Genomic DNA, 14973 nt, shown 5'->3' with positions numbered 1-14973 from the left:
ACCATTTGCCCACCACTGGAAATAAACATGAATATTTTGTTTCTCTTATGAAATAAACCGCTGTATATACAGCTGCAATCCCCATCTCCCTCTCTGTGGAGAACAACCTCTGCACTGAAAGCTGGTGTGTATCACATATTTTTACTACACGTGGCTACATCCCTGTGCCATATCTAGAATTATATATAATTTTAAATATTTATACTTTATACATATGTTTACCCTTCTAATTCTAGGTTTGTTTTTCCTTTTTCTTTTTTATGAGCAGTCTTCTCAGAGGTTTTTCTATTTTATTAGTAATTTAAAAATATAATTTGTCGTTCTGTTGAGATCCATATATTTCCTTGTGTTTATTATCCTTAACTTACAGTCTGTTCCTCTTTGCTACTCTCTTCACCTTTGCTATGTGTTTGTTAATTCTACCTTTGTGGAGTCTAATGCTTTGTTTATTAATTTTCAATTTTTCTTATTTTCCTAATATGCTTTTAAAGTGAAAACTTTCTCCCTTATATATCATTTCATCTACATTCTCCAGTTTTTAAGATACAGCTGATATTCAGTTTAAAAAATTAGAAGCTTCCAGCACGATTTCTTATTTAAATCATGAACAAACCATGGTCTTTTGTTTTCAGTTATGTGATTTATTTTTGTTGCTGTAAAAGTTATTTTCCAATTTTATTACCTTATTGGGAGAGCTTTGTCTCTGATTTAGACTCTTAAATGTTGGAACCAGAAAGAAAGTCAGTTTTTTGTAAAAATATATGCTTGATTCGCATGCTTCAATTAATGTGATGCAGTATGTTTTTTTCTTTGTTTTTAGAACAAACTTTTTAATTGTGCTGTTTCAAGTCATCTTTATACTTACTGGGTTTTTAAATTTTTTCTCTACTTGATAACATTTTCTATGAGAGGCAAATAAGGTTTTCCAATATGTCATGGCTTTCTCTTCGATTGTTGAGACTTCTGCTTTATATACTCTGAGGCAGTGGCTAAATGCATAATGTTCAACATAGTTATATATTCTTGGTGTATTTTCTTTATATCATTAATAATTGTATATTAAATTCTATTCTCACTCTTACATTGCTATATATCAACTTGCTCTTTGAAATTTAGACTTACCTATTACATATTTTTCATCCCTTATTTTCAACCATTCTTTGATTTTAGTTGGTATATTATAAACAGCCTTTATATGAAATGCAGTAGTGGAGTTTGTTACATTTATATGCTTAATATATGATGACATATATTCACATTGAAATTTACCATCTTATTTTCTTCCTACTTACTATCCTCTTTTTTTTGTGTGTGGCATTTTTTTCCTTTTCTCAAAATCCATTTTCTTGATTGTGCTTTTTCTTCTTCTTTTCTTTTTCTCTTCTACTATTTTGTACGTTTTTATATTCTGTTTTTTTGTTTTAATGATTTTTGTTAACTTTTAGCATTTGTAGCTAATGTTGTATAATGTCTTAATTTAATCATTGTATATAATCTTCTGAATAACACAAGGATCTTAGCCCTTTAACACTAACCTATCTTTTTCAATCTGTTTGTCATTTGGCTTTTCAGTTCCCTCCAAATAAGTTTTGTGTTATTGTGTTCTTATCATTATTATGTTTAGTTAATACTTATTAGGATTTCCTGATATATTCCCCAGATTCTTTATGATTCCCTTTTTTTTTTTTTTTTTTTTTGCGGTATGCGGGCCTCCTGCTGTGGCCTCTTCCGTTGTGGAGCACAGACTCCAGACGCGCAGGCCCAGGGGCCATGGCTCATGGGCCCAGCTGCTCCGCAGCATGTGGGATCCTCCCGGACCGGGGCACGAACCCATGTCCCCTGCATCGGCAGGCAGACTCTCAACCACTGCGCCACCAGGGAAGCCCTATGGTTCCCTTTTTTTAAACTTAGTTTTGAAATAATTTACGAAATATAAAAAGTTGCAAAAATAGCACAGAATTCCATTGTACTCATCACTTAGGTTTTCTCAATAATAACATCTTACATTAACATAGCACATTTTCACAGCCAGAGAATTGATATTGGTACAATATTATCAATTAAACTATAGACCGTATTCATATTCACCAGTGTTTACATACATACACTCATTTTTGAGTATGTGTGTATATATATTATGAAATTTTGTCACATGGTTTGTGTACCAATGCCATAATTATCGCCATTCTTTTTGGAATCCTGCTTTTTTCATTCTAGGTTCAATCTTCTTGGAGAAGTACCTGCTTTGGTAGTTATTACAGTGATGGTCTATGTGTCATCATCTGTTTGCCTTATATGCCTGGAAATGGTTTTATTTCACTTTCACTCTTGAAATTCTATATGGGTATAGAATTTTAGGTGGACAGTTATTTCTGTCAGCCCTTTTATGATGCCATTGAATTTGGCATTTACTGTTGTTGAGATGTCTGCTGTCAGATTAACTAATTCATTTTTACCTTTATACTTGCACTTTTTTTTCTAAGTTAGCTTCTCAAGTTTTTTTTGTCCAAGGTATTATGTTACTGAATTATTACTTGTTCTGATATGAGTTTGTTTTTATTTTTCCAGCTCTGAATTCACAATCATCTTCAATTATCATGTCTTTCTTCAGTTCTGGAAGATTCTCAGTCATTATCTCTTTAATGATTGACTCTTCCCCATTCTATCCCTTTTATTTTTCTGAAATCCCTGTATTTTATGGTCTTCCATTCTAGCCTCCATGGTAGATGGTGATGGTTGTTCTCTTCCTCATCTTTATACTTCTCCTCTTTTGCTTCTTTTCTTTTGACACTAAGAATGAAGCTTTTAAAAGCTGAGATACAATTTACATGTAGTAAAATTAATCTCTTTGGTTTATGTAATTCTATGAGTTTAACAAATGCATACACTTACTACAACCTCGATAAAACATAGAACAATTTCATCACCTCAGAATTCCCTCTCACCCCACCTTCAGCTCCTGGCACTGACAGATGTCTTCTTTGCCTATAGTTTTGCCAATTCCAGAACTTTGTATAAATGGAATCGTATACTGTAGTATGTAATCTTTTGAGTCTGTCTTCTTTCCCTTGGCATAATGCATTTGACATTCATCCATGATGTTATGTGTATCAATAGCTTGTTCTTTTTCTAATGTATAGTTCTATCGTGGTATAAGTGACACACAGTAAATTACATATATTTTAAGTGTATACTTTTGTATGTTTTGATAATTTGAAAAGTAACACTGATGAAACCATCATCATGATCAAGATTATGAAGATATCTGTCATGCCCCCAAATTTCCTCGTGCCCCTTTGTAAGCCCCACTCCTGCCTCTTCCACCTGCTCTATCCCCATACTGCTGCTGATCTGCTTCTTAGTTTGCATTTTCTAGAATTTTATATAAATGGAATCATACAGTGTGAACTCTTCTTTTTGTGTGATTTACTTCAGTCACCATGATTATTTTGCAATCCATCCATGTTCTTGTGTGATAATTTTTTTTCCTTTTATTGCTGATAAGTATTCAGTTGTATGATTATACCATAATTTGTTCATCCATTCCATCTATTGATAGTTATTTGGATGCGTTCCAGTTTTTGGCTGTTATAAATAAAGCCATTATGAACATTTACATACAACTTTCTATGTGAACATATGCGTTCTTTTTCTTAGTTAATACCCAGGACTGGAACAACGGGGTAATATGGTAGGTATATGTTTCACTTCTAAAGAAAGAGCTAAACTGTTTTGCAAAGCAGTTCTTCTATCTTATATTCCAACCACTAGTATGTGAGAGATCTAGTTCCTCCACATTCTCACCAACACTTATATGGTCATATATTTTTTTAATTTTAGCAATTCCGATAGTGTGCAGTGGCATCTCATTATGGTTTTAATTTGCATTTCTCTCATGACTAAGGATGCTGACAGTTGTTTCATGTGGTTATTTGTCAGATGTACATCTTCTTTGGAGAAGTGTGTATTCAAATATTTTACCCATTTTAAATTAATTAATTAAAATTACAATCCGGAGGTCTTTTATTTATTTATTTTTACACCTATTATGGCATGATTTCATAGGGAATGGGTTCCAGCTCACTGGTTCTCACAAAGTGTGCTTCTCTGGATGGAGCAGGCTGGTGCTTCAGTCAAACCCACGTTCCTTTCCCTTTGGCTTCCTTCTTTTTCTGATCATATTTCCTTCATTTCAAGGAGCTATCTTGGTTCTTAGAGTGCTTAATATCCTCAATAAGTACATTAATTCTCTTGGCAAGAATCTTGTCCTTAATTCGTTTGTTTTCAACAATGCCAACAGCATACTGGGTAACATTGTAGACTCCCAGTTTGTGTAACATTTGTGGGACATTTCTTTTTTAAATAGTGCCAGTTCCCTTGCTGTCTACAATATCACTTTTTTGTAATTTCCCATGTATGTGACCAAAGGAACAACCCCATGTTTTCTAAAAGGTCTAGAGAATGTATAGCAGGTGCCTCTTCTCTTTTCTTTTGTGTTGGTCTTTTTGACAAATTACTGGAAAATGGCAGTTTCAACTGAAAGACCCAATTTTTTGATTGGGTTGTCTTTTTATTATTGAGTCAGTCAAAACTTTTTGATCATTTAAAAAATGGATTGTTTGTTTTCTTATTATTGTATTTTGAGTGTTCATTATAAATGCTGGATACAAATGCTTTATTATATATATGATTTGCAAATATATTCTTCTAGTCTAAGGCTTTTCTTTTCACTCTTTTAAAGAGCAAAAGTTTAAAATTCTGATGAAATCCAGTGTATCAATATCTTCTTTTATAGATCATGATTTTGATGTTGTATCTAGGAAATATTTTCCTAACCAAAATTCATGAAGATTTTCTCTCATGTTTTCTTTTAAAAGTTTTATAGTTTTAGGTTTTGCATTTAGGCTTATATCCAATTTGAACTAAGTTTTGTAGGGGTATGAATTGAGTGTTTTTCTTTTCCTGCATAAGAATATCCAGTTGTTCTAACACCATTGCTTTTAAGCTTCGTTAAGTAGGATCAGAATGGTTAGCACTACAGAGGCAATACCCTTCCATGTAACTCTACCAAACTCACTGTGAATTATGAGATTTTTCAACTCAGATGGTGGGAACACAAACTATTCCTGTTCCTATATGAGTACAAGAGATTGCTTCCTTTATTAATTTCTAATAATTTTTCTCTGGCTCAGGGAGTTTCTTCACTTGCATTCAGTGATTGGTACTCCACAGAACACTCAAAGAGGACCCTCCACAAATATCAGGAGTTCTCTGTGCACCTCCTTTCTTCTCTGGTATTCTGCCCTGAGAAGTGTAGCTGCCTTGGCATCCCCAGACCCTATTACCTCAATTCAGGGAGACTTCTGGCTTTGCCTGGGTTTCCCTTGCTGTGCTACAGGATGGCAACTCTCCTCAGGCAGTAACAAGGGGCAATCACAGGTCTCACCTTTATTCCCTTCTCTCATAGATCACTATCCTGCCTAATATTCAGTGTCTGAAAACCAGCATTTAATATATTTTGTCCAGATATTCATTTGTTTCAGGCAGGAGGGTAAATCCAGTCTGTTACTCCATCTTGACCGGAATTGGAAGTGTGTCTTTATGGTTTGTAACTGCACTTTTATAGCTCTTTCTCCATCTCACATTTCCTCAGATCACTCTCATTTCACCAATTCTTCCTTCTCTGTCCTGTTCTAGACTTATGGATTCTATTCTTGCAGAAATCTCTATGGAGATTCTAAATGTTCTCCAAGTTTTTTAGTCATTTGTATTTCTTGGTGTGTGAACTCATTGTTTTGCTCTGGCTGTTGACATTATCTATTAGGGATTTGTAATCGTACAAACTTCTCTTCTCTTCAGTGTCTTTTCCTTTCAGTGTCTATGCTTTTCCCATGAGAATTCTGCATGCCCTGTGTTGAAGACATACACATGTGGGTGGTTTCATTTTTGCTTCTTTTAAAGCAAAAATATTTGGAGCAGCTGCTGTGCATGGTGTTCAAGAATTTGTAGGAGTGTGACTGGGGCCCTGAAAGGACATTGTTTGTAGGCTTGGGACTCTGCAGTGATCCATTTTCCCCCATCTATTCCTGTTGCATATCCCCCCTTTCCCTGCTGCATTCCTAAGGCCACTGGTCAGAATTTTTACTATCCCTGTGTAATGGGTGGTATGGACATTCATGGCTCCCAGGTTAAATGGCTCCAGTTAAGGAGCTCACTTAGTTTCCTTGCATGCAAAGGCCTCATAACTTCTAAGGAATAGCTATTAAATCTCTAGTCCCAAAGTCATATCACTGGTTTAGACACCCCTGCAATCATTCACTTTTATCTCCTGTTTACCCTTTGAACTCTCAGTTTCTTCATTTTTTACTAGCACCAGGAGAATTCTTTTCTTGTTGTTAACCTCAGTTAACCTCTTGTTGTCTTATTTTTTTTCAGCACTCCTCTATGAGGAATGGAAAGGGGAATTGTCCCACCAGCTCATTCTGTCAGATTGTCTAGAAGTCAGTATGGGTTTTAACTTATAAAATGTAGCATTTCTTTATCAATGAATAAAAAATTAAAAGTTGGGGTATAAAGGTCAGAATCAGGAATTCAGGGTCAAACCTATATTCTGTGTTTAGAAGTGATAAGGGAAAAGAAAATTTGTGCCTTCTTGATAAATTCTTTAGTACAAGTTTGAAATGCACTCTTTGTGGATGAGGTATATAAGTAAATAAGAATGTTATTTATTTGCATCTTTGTTCAGTGACCTTGGACATTATTTTCTTTTTTGGTAACTTACCTTGTAAAAGAGATAATACTGCTTATAAAATGGCCTGACTTTTATTTATGCAGTTGGCAAGCGCTCTTAGGACTAACTTTGGACACTATTTTCCTTTTTTTTTTAATATCCAGATCAGAAGGCAGCACTCACAGAAATGCTAGCAGGTAGGTAAATTGGAAGGCATCTTAAGATACATGTTGAAAATTCAGAATGAATAATTCACAATGTCTAGATACTGTTTGAACAGCTGAGTTTGGTAAAGTAATCCACTGAAAACCAGGCTACTAGTATATAGTAATTTAGTTTCTAGTAAATTAGTCTTTTATTCATTTAATAAATACTTATTGGAAGTCTACTCTGAGGAAACAAGGAATAAAATGACTGATTCTAATAAAAGACAGGATATGTATAATTAGTAAAGAAAAAGGATGTATAGTGCCTGGAAATTACCCAACTTGGGTTATATTTATGTACTGCTTGGGTAAACAAACAAGCAAATGCTTGACATTTGATAGATTGTACATGACAGAACTCATGTATAAATTTCTATAATAATTTTGGGTTGATGAGAACTAATTACACTGACTTAGCTGTGCTTTTCTTTTAATCATTAATAAATAGCATATTGTCCCCGTTAATATTTCTTAACCATAAATTCTGTCCTTACTGTTCTATAACTGCTATACCAACATTCTATTCTATTACATTATCTAATGTAACTTTTCACCCCCTTACTTTCAACCTTTTATTTAATTTGGTCTCCTGAAAACAGCCTGCCAATGGAATTTTAAAATATGTAACCTCAAGAGTTTCTCAGTAGTTGAATTGAATATGTTTATATACTTATATGTTTGCTGATATGTTTAGACTAAATTCTACCATTTTGTTTTGTTTTTTTCTATTTATCATGCTTTTTCAGTATTTTCTCTTTCTACTTTCATGTATTCCATCATATTGATTGTGCTTTCATTGTTTTTTCTTTCCTTCTATTAATTTGGTCATTATATGTTCTAGTTATATTCTTTAATTCTTTAATTATTATATTATGATTTATTAAATTATTAAAATTAAATGTAGATAAAGTTACAATTTTAGATATAAAAGTACTTATGACCTTCTTCTAACAATTTATGGATCTTAGACCATTAAACCTTATACTCTTTTCTTCACTCTTCCATAGCATTATCATTTGGCTTTCAGTTACTCCTGAATTTTAACCTGATACAAATAAGTCATCATTATCATTATTATATTTAATCAAAACATACTAGGATTTCACTATATATTTGTAACTTATTTACTCACTATTCTTTTTTGAATTTAATTCCATTTTTTTTAATGTTCAATCTCCCTTCTGGTGAAGTACCTCTCTTAGAATTTCCATCAGTGAGTCTGTGTGTAGTAAACTATTTATCTTATCCACCTAAAATTATCTTTATTTTCACTCTTGAGTATGAGTTTATGTAGTATGGACTTCTATGCTGAGAGTTATTTTGCCTTCACTATTTGAAGATATGTCAGTGTAGTGTGGCATTTACTATTGATGATGATAAATATTCTGTTAGTGTGTTGATTCATTTATTCCTTTACGATTAATAGGAGTTTTACCTAGTCATTGCATTCTTATTGCTGCATAACAAATTACCACACACTCAGTGACTTAAACAACATTCATTTACTATGAGCAAGTTCTGTAAGTGAGAAATCCAGGTGGATTTGGCTGGGTTGTCACAAGTCTGACCTGAAGGCCTGAAGGCCAGGCTGGGATCATAGCTCATTTGGGTTGTAAAAAAAATCCAATTTCTTGCAGCTGTAGGTCTGAGGTATCTCTTTCCTTGTTGCCTGTCTGCTTGGAGCCCCTCCGTCTCCCAGAGGCCACCTGCATTGCTACTCATGTACCTCCCTTCACCTTTAAAGAAACAAGAGTAATATAAGTATTCCTAAGGCTTTGACTCTCTCTTAATTTCTTTCCTCTACCAGCAGGAGAAAACTCTGCTTGTAAAGAGCTGACCTGATTGGGTCAGGCCCACCAAAATAATCTCTGTATTTTAAGGCCAACAGATTTGGAGCTTTAATTACATTGGCAAAATCTTTTCAGAGCAGTACTTTGAAAAGTGTTTGAATAACCAAGGAATGGGAATCTTAGAATTCTGCCTAACATAGCCATTGTTAGAATTCTGCCTAACATAGCCTGTACATGTATTCCTTGTCCTTAGAGTTGTTATTTTGTTATAATGTATTCTGGTAGAGATTTATTTTTAAATCATGAGCTGGACCCAATATTTTCTTTCAGTGTGAAGACTCATACCTTTCTTCAATTTTGGAAAAGTTCCAGACTTTTTCTCTTCAGATACTGACTCTCCCCCGTTCTAAATTTTCTGTGTCTAAATTGTTCCATGTTTCTTAACTGGACTTTTATGTATATTTTATATTCTGTTTAGTGTTCTAGGTGATTTCCCTAAACAATTCAAAATCAACAATTTTTTTTTCAGTTCTGTCATGTGTTTTTTTATTGAGGTATAGTTGATTTATAAAATTATATGTTTCAGGTATACAACATAGTGGTTAATACTTTTTATAAGGATTATGCTACATTTATTGTTATTATAAAATATTGGCAGTATTCCCTGCACTGCACAATATACCCATGTAGCTTATGTATTTTATACATAGTAGTTGATACCTCTTAATTGCCTATCCCTCTCTTGTCCCTCGCCCTCTTGCTATCTCCACTGGTAACCACTAGTTTCTTCTCTATATATGTGACTCTACTTTTGTTATATTCACTAGTTCATTTCACTTTTTATATTACACAGGTAAGTGATAACATGCAGTATTTGTCTTTCCCTGACTTATTTCATTAAGCATAATACCTTCCAAGTCCATCCATATTGTTGCAAATGGCAAAATTTCTTTCTTTTTAATAGATGAGTAATATTCTATTGTGTGTAAATATACCACATCCTCTTTATCCATTCATCTGTTGATGAACACAACTTTGCTTCCATATCTTGGCTATTGTAAATAATGCTGCTACAAGCACTGGGGTATGTGTATCTTTTCGAAGTAGTATTTTCATTTCTTCAATATATACTCAGGAGTGAAATTACTAGATCATGTGGTAGTTCTATTTTTAGTTTTTTGACGAACCTCGTACTGTATTCCACAGTGTTTGCACCAATTTACATTCCCACGAACAGTGTATGAGAGTTCCCTTTACTTCACATCCTCACTAACATTTGTTATTTGTGGTCTTTTTTTTTTTTTTTTTAAGATGTTGAGGGTAGGAGTTTATTAAATAATTAATTTATTTTTGCTGTGTTGGGTCTTAGTTTCTGTGCGAGGGCCTTCTCTAATTGTGGCAAGCGGGGACCACTCTTCATCGCGGTGTGTGGGCCTCTCACTATCGTGGCCTCTCTTGTTGTGGAGCACAGGCTCCAGACGCGCAGGCTCAGTAGTTGTGGCTCATGGGCCCAGTTGCTTCGCGGCATGTGGGATCCTCCCAGACCAGGGCTCAAACCCGTGTCCCCTGCATTAGCGGGCAGACTCTCAACCACTGCGCCACCAGGGAAGCCCCTTTGTGGTCTTTTTGATGATAGCCATTCTCACAGATGTGAGATGATAGCTTGTTGTAGTTTTGATTTGCATTTCTCTGATGATTAGTGATGTTTAGCATCTTTCCATGTGTCTGTTAGCTTATGTATATCTTCTTTGAAGATGTCCATTCAAGTCTTCTGCACATTTTTTTAATCGGTTGTTTGGTTTTTTGATTTTGAGTTGGATGCGCTATATAGTTTGTATATTAACCCCTTTTTGGTCATATTACTTGCAAATATTTTCTCCCGTTAAGTAGGTTGTCTTTTTGTTTTCTCATTGGTTTTCTTTGCTCTGCAAAACCTTTTAAGTTTACTTATGTCCCATTTGTTTATTTTTGCTTTTGTTTCCTTTGCCTTAGGAGACAGATCCAAAAATCTATTGCTACAATTTATGTCAGAGTGTTCTGTCTACATTCTCTTCTAGGAGTTTTATGATTTCTGGTTTTAATTCATTTTGAGTTTATTTTTGTATATGGTGTAATAAAATATTCTATCTCATTCTTTTAGATACAGATGTACAGTTTTCCCAGCACCACTTACTGACAAGACTGTCTTTTCTCCAGTGTATATTCTTGCCTCCTTTTTTGTAGGTTAATGGACCATAAGTGTGTGGGTTTATTTCTGAGCTCTCTGTTCTGTTTTGCTGCCAGTACCAAACTATTTTGATTACTGTAGCTTTGTAATATAGTCTGAAATTAGGGAGTGTGATACCTCCAGTTCTGTCCTTCCTTCTCAAGATTGTATTGGCTATCAGTGGTCTTTTGTGTTTCCATACAAATTCTAGAATTATTTGTTCTAGTTCTGTGAAAAATGCCATTGGTATTTTGATAGGGATTGCGTTGAATCTGTACATTGCCTTGGGTAATAGGATCATTTTAACAATATTAATTCTTCCAGTCCAAGAACATAGTATATCTTTCCATCTGTTGTGTCATCATCAATTTCTTTTATTAGTGCCATAGTTTTCTGAGTACAGGTCTTTTGCCTCCTTAGGTAGGTTTCTTCCCAGGTATTTTCTTCTTTTTGATGGAATGGTAAATGGGATTGTTTCCTTAATTTCTCTTTATGATAGTTTGTTGCTAGTGTATGGAAATGCAACAGATTTCTGTATATTAATTTTGTATCCTGCAACTTTACTGAATTCATTGATGAGAATTTTCTATGTATAGTATCATTTCATCTGCAAAAAAGTGACAGTTTTACTTCTTCCTTTCCAACTTGGATTCCTTTTATTTCTTTTTCTTGTCTGATTGCTATGGCTAGGAATGCTGTTACTGTGTTGAACAAAAGTGGTGACAGTGAACATCTTTGTCTTCTTCCTTTTCTTAAAGGAAATGCTTTCAGATTTTCACCATTGAGTATGATGTTAGCTGTGGGCTTATCACATGTGGCCTTTATTATGTTGAGGTGTGTTCCCCCTATGCCCACTTTATGGAGAGTTTTTATCAGAAATGAAAGTTGAATTTTGTACCCAGAATCTTTTTCTGCACCTATGGATATGATTATATGATTTTTATTCTTCAACTTGTTCACGTAGCATATCACATTGATTGAATTATGGATAATGAACCATCCTTGCATCCCTGGGATAAATCCCCCTTGATCATGGTGTATCATCCTTTTAATGTATTGTTGGATTTTGTTTGCTAATATTTTGTCTGGGATTTTTGCATCTGTGTTCATCAGTGACATTGGCCTGTAGTTTTCTTTTTCTTCCTTCCTTCCTTTCTTTCTTGTCTTTCTTTCTTTCTGTCTGTCTTTTTTCCTCTCTTTCTTTCTTTTTTTTTTCTCTCTTTCTCTCTTTCTTTCTTCATTCCTTCCTTCCTTCCATCCTTCCTTCCTTCCTTTCTTTTTACTGGTTTTGATATCATGAGGTGCTGGCCTTGTAGAATGAGTTTGGAAGCATTCCTTACTCTGAAATTTTTTAAAATAGTTTGAGAAGAATGGGTGTTAACTTTTCTCTAAATGTTTGGTCCAATTCACCTGTAAAACCATCTGGTCCTGGACTTTTGTTTGCTGGGAGTTTTAAAATCACAGTTTCAATTTCATTACTGATTATTTATCCATTCACATTTTCTTTTTCTTCCTGGTTCAGTCTTGGGACATTGTACATTTCTACGAGTTTGTCCATTTCTTCTAGATTGTTGATTTTATTGACATATAGTTTCTCTTAGTAGTCTCTTATGATCCTTGTATTTCTGTGATGTCAGTTGTAACTTCTCTTTTATTTCTGATTTTATTGATTTGGATTCTCTCTTTTTTTCTTGATGAGTCTGGCTAAAGTTTTTATCAATTTGGTGTGTATTTTCAAAGAGCCAGCTCTTAGTTTCATTGATCTTTTCTATTTTTTTTTCTGTCTCTATTTCATATATTTCTACTCTGATCTTTATGGTTCCTTTCCTTCTACTATTTGGGGTTTTGTTTGTTCTTCTTTTTCTAGTTCCTTTAAGTATAAGGTTAGGTGGTTTATTTGAGATTTTTCTTGTTTCCCTAGGTAAGCTTGTATAATTATAAACTTCCTTCTTAGAACTGCTTTTGTTGCAGCCCATAGATTTTGGATGGTTGTGTTTTCATTTTCATTTATTTCTAGGTATTTTTTTTTAATCTTCTCTTTGATTTCTTCAGTGATCCATTGGATATTTAGTAGAATATTGTTTAGCCTCCACACGTTTGTGTTTTCTGCAGTTTTTTTTTTCTTATAGTTGATTTCTAGTCTTGTAGTGTTGTGGTCAGAAAAGATGCTTGATATGATTTCAATGTTTCTTAAATTTACCGAGGCTTGTTTTGTGGCTTAGCATGAACTCTGTCCTGGAGAATTTTCCTTGCACACCTGAAAAGAATGTGTATTCTTCAGCTTTTGGATGGAATGTTCTATATATATCTATTAAGTTGATCTGTTGTAATATGTCATTTAATATTTCCTTATTGATTTTCTGTCTAGATGATCTGTTTATTGATATAAGTTGGGTGTTAAAATTCTCTACTATTATTGTGTTATTCTCGATTTCTCCATTTATTTTTGTTGAAATTTGCTTCAGTTATTTGGGTGCTCCTATGTTGGGTGCATATATATTTACAATTGTTATATCTTCTTGGATTGAACCCTTGATTGTTATATCATATTCTTTGTCTCTTCTAACAGCCTTTGCTTTAAAGTCTATTTTATCTACTATAAGTAATGCTACCCAAACTTTCTTTTAATTTTCTTTTACATGGAATACCTTTTCCATCCCCTCACTTCCAGTCTGTGTGTTTCTTTAGCACTGAATGAGTCTCTTGTACGCAGCATATATACAGGTTTATTTTTGTATCCATTCAGCCACTCTGTGTATTTTGGTTGGAACATTTAGTCCATTTTCATTTAAGTAATTATTAATATGTGCATACTTATTAATAAATATGTACTTATTAATATGTATGTACATACAAGGGAGTTCCCTTTCATGTGACTTGTTGCTTTTCCCATGCTGCTTTTTATACTCTCTCTTTATCTTTCATTTTTGCCATTTTAATTATAATGTGTCTTGTGTTGCTCTTTGGGTTGATCCTTTTGGAGACACTCTGATTCCTGGATTTGTATTTCTGTTTCCTTATAGTCATCTATTAGGACATATTGTACAATGCAGGGGAAAAATCCAATATTTTATAATAACTATAAATAGGGTATAACCTTTAAAAATTATGAATCACTATACTGTACACCTGTAACTTATAAAATATTGCATACCTACTGTACCTAAATTAAAAAAATTTTTAGAGCTTCCCTGGTGGTGCAGTAGTTAAGAATCCACCTGCCAATGCAGGGGACACAGATTCAAGCCCTGGTCCAGGAAGATCCCACATGCCACGAAGCAACTAAGCCTGTGCACCACAACTACTGAGCCTGCGCTCTAGAGCTCACGAGCCACAACTACTGAAGCCTGTGCGCCTAGAGCCCATGCTCCACAACAAGAGAAGCCACAGCAATGAGAAGCCCGTGCACCACAATGAAGAGTAGCCCCCACTCGCCACAACTAGAGAAAACCTGCGCACAGCAACAGACCCAACGCAGCCAAAAAAATTAATTTTAAAAAATTTTTTTAAAGGAGAAAGGAAAGAAAAAGCAAACACTTGCAACCCAATGATTAAGACTACAGTTATCTATCCTGGTTGTGGGGTTAATGAATTAATGTTTTGTTAACCTTTAAGGACTGATGTTTTATTTCAAATAAAAACTTTTAATGAGGTTCTTTTTTTTTTTTTTTTTGCGGTACGCGGGCCTCTCACTGTTGTGGCCTCTCCCGTTGTGGAGCACAGGCTCAGCGGCCATGGCTCACGGGCCCAGCCGCTCCGTGGCATGTGGGATCATCCTGGACCGGGGCACGAACCCGCATCCCCTGCATCGGCAGGCAGACTCTCAACCACTGCGCCACCAGGGAAGCCCTGAGGTTCTTTTTGACGTAACTGAACAGCATCAGGGAAAGAGTATGCCAAAACAACTTATTCCTTTTTTTCTTCCCTTTGAACTTATTTATTTTTAGACTATTAAAATGACCAAACCAGGATGAGATACCCAATAAATCTTTATATCATTATGACTTGGCTTTGATTGCCATTCTCATAAAGCTGCACATA

Source organism: Phocoena phocoena, chromosome 21 (assembly GCF_963924675.1).
Source record: "Phocoena phocoena chromosome 21, mPhoPho1.1, whole genome shotgun sequence".
NCBI classification, from domain to species: Eukaryota; Metazoa; Chordata; class Mammalia; order Artiodactyla; family Phocoenidae; genus Phocoena; species Phocoena phocoena.
This window is presented reverse-complemented; position numbering follows the sequence as displayed.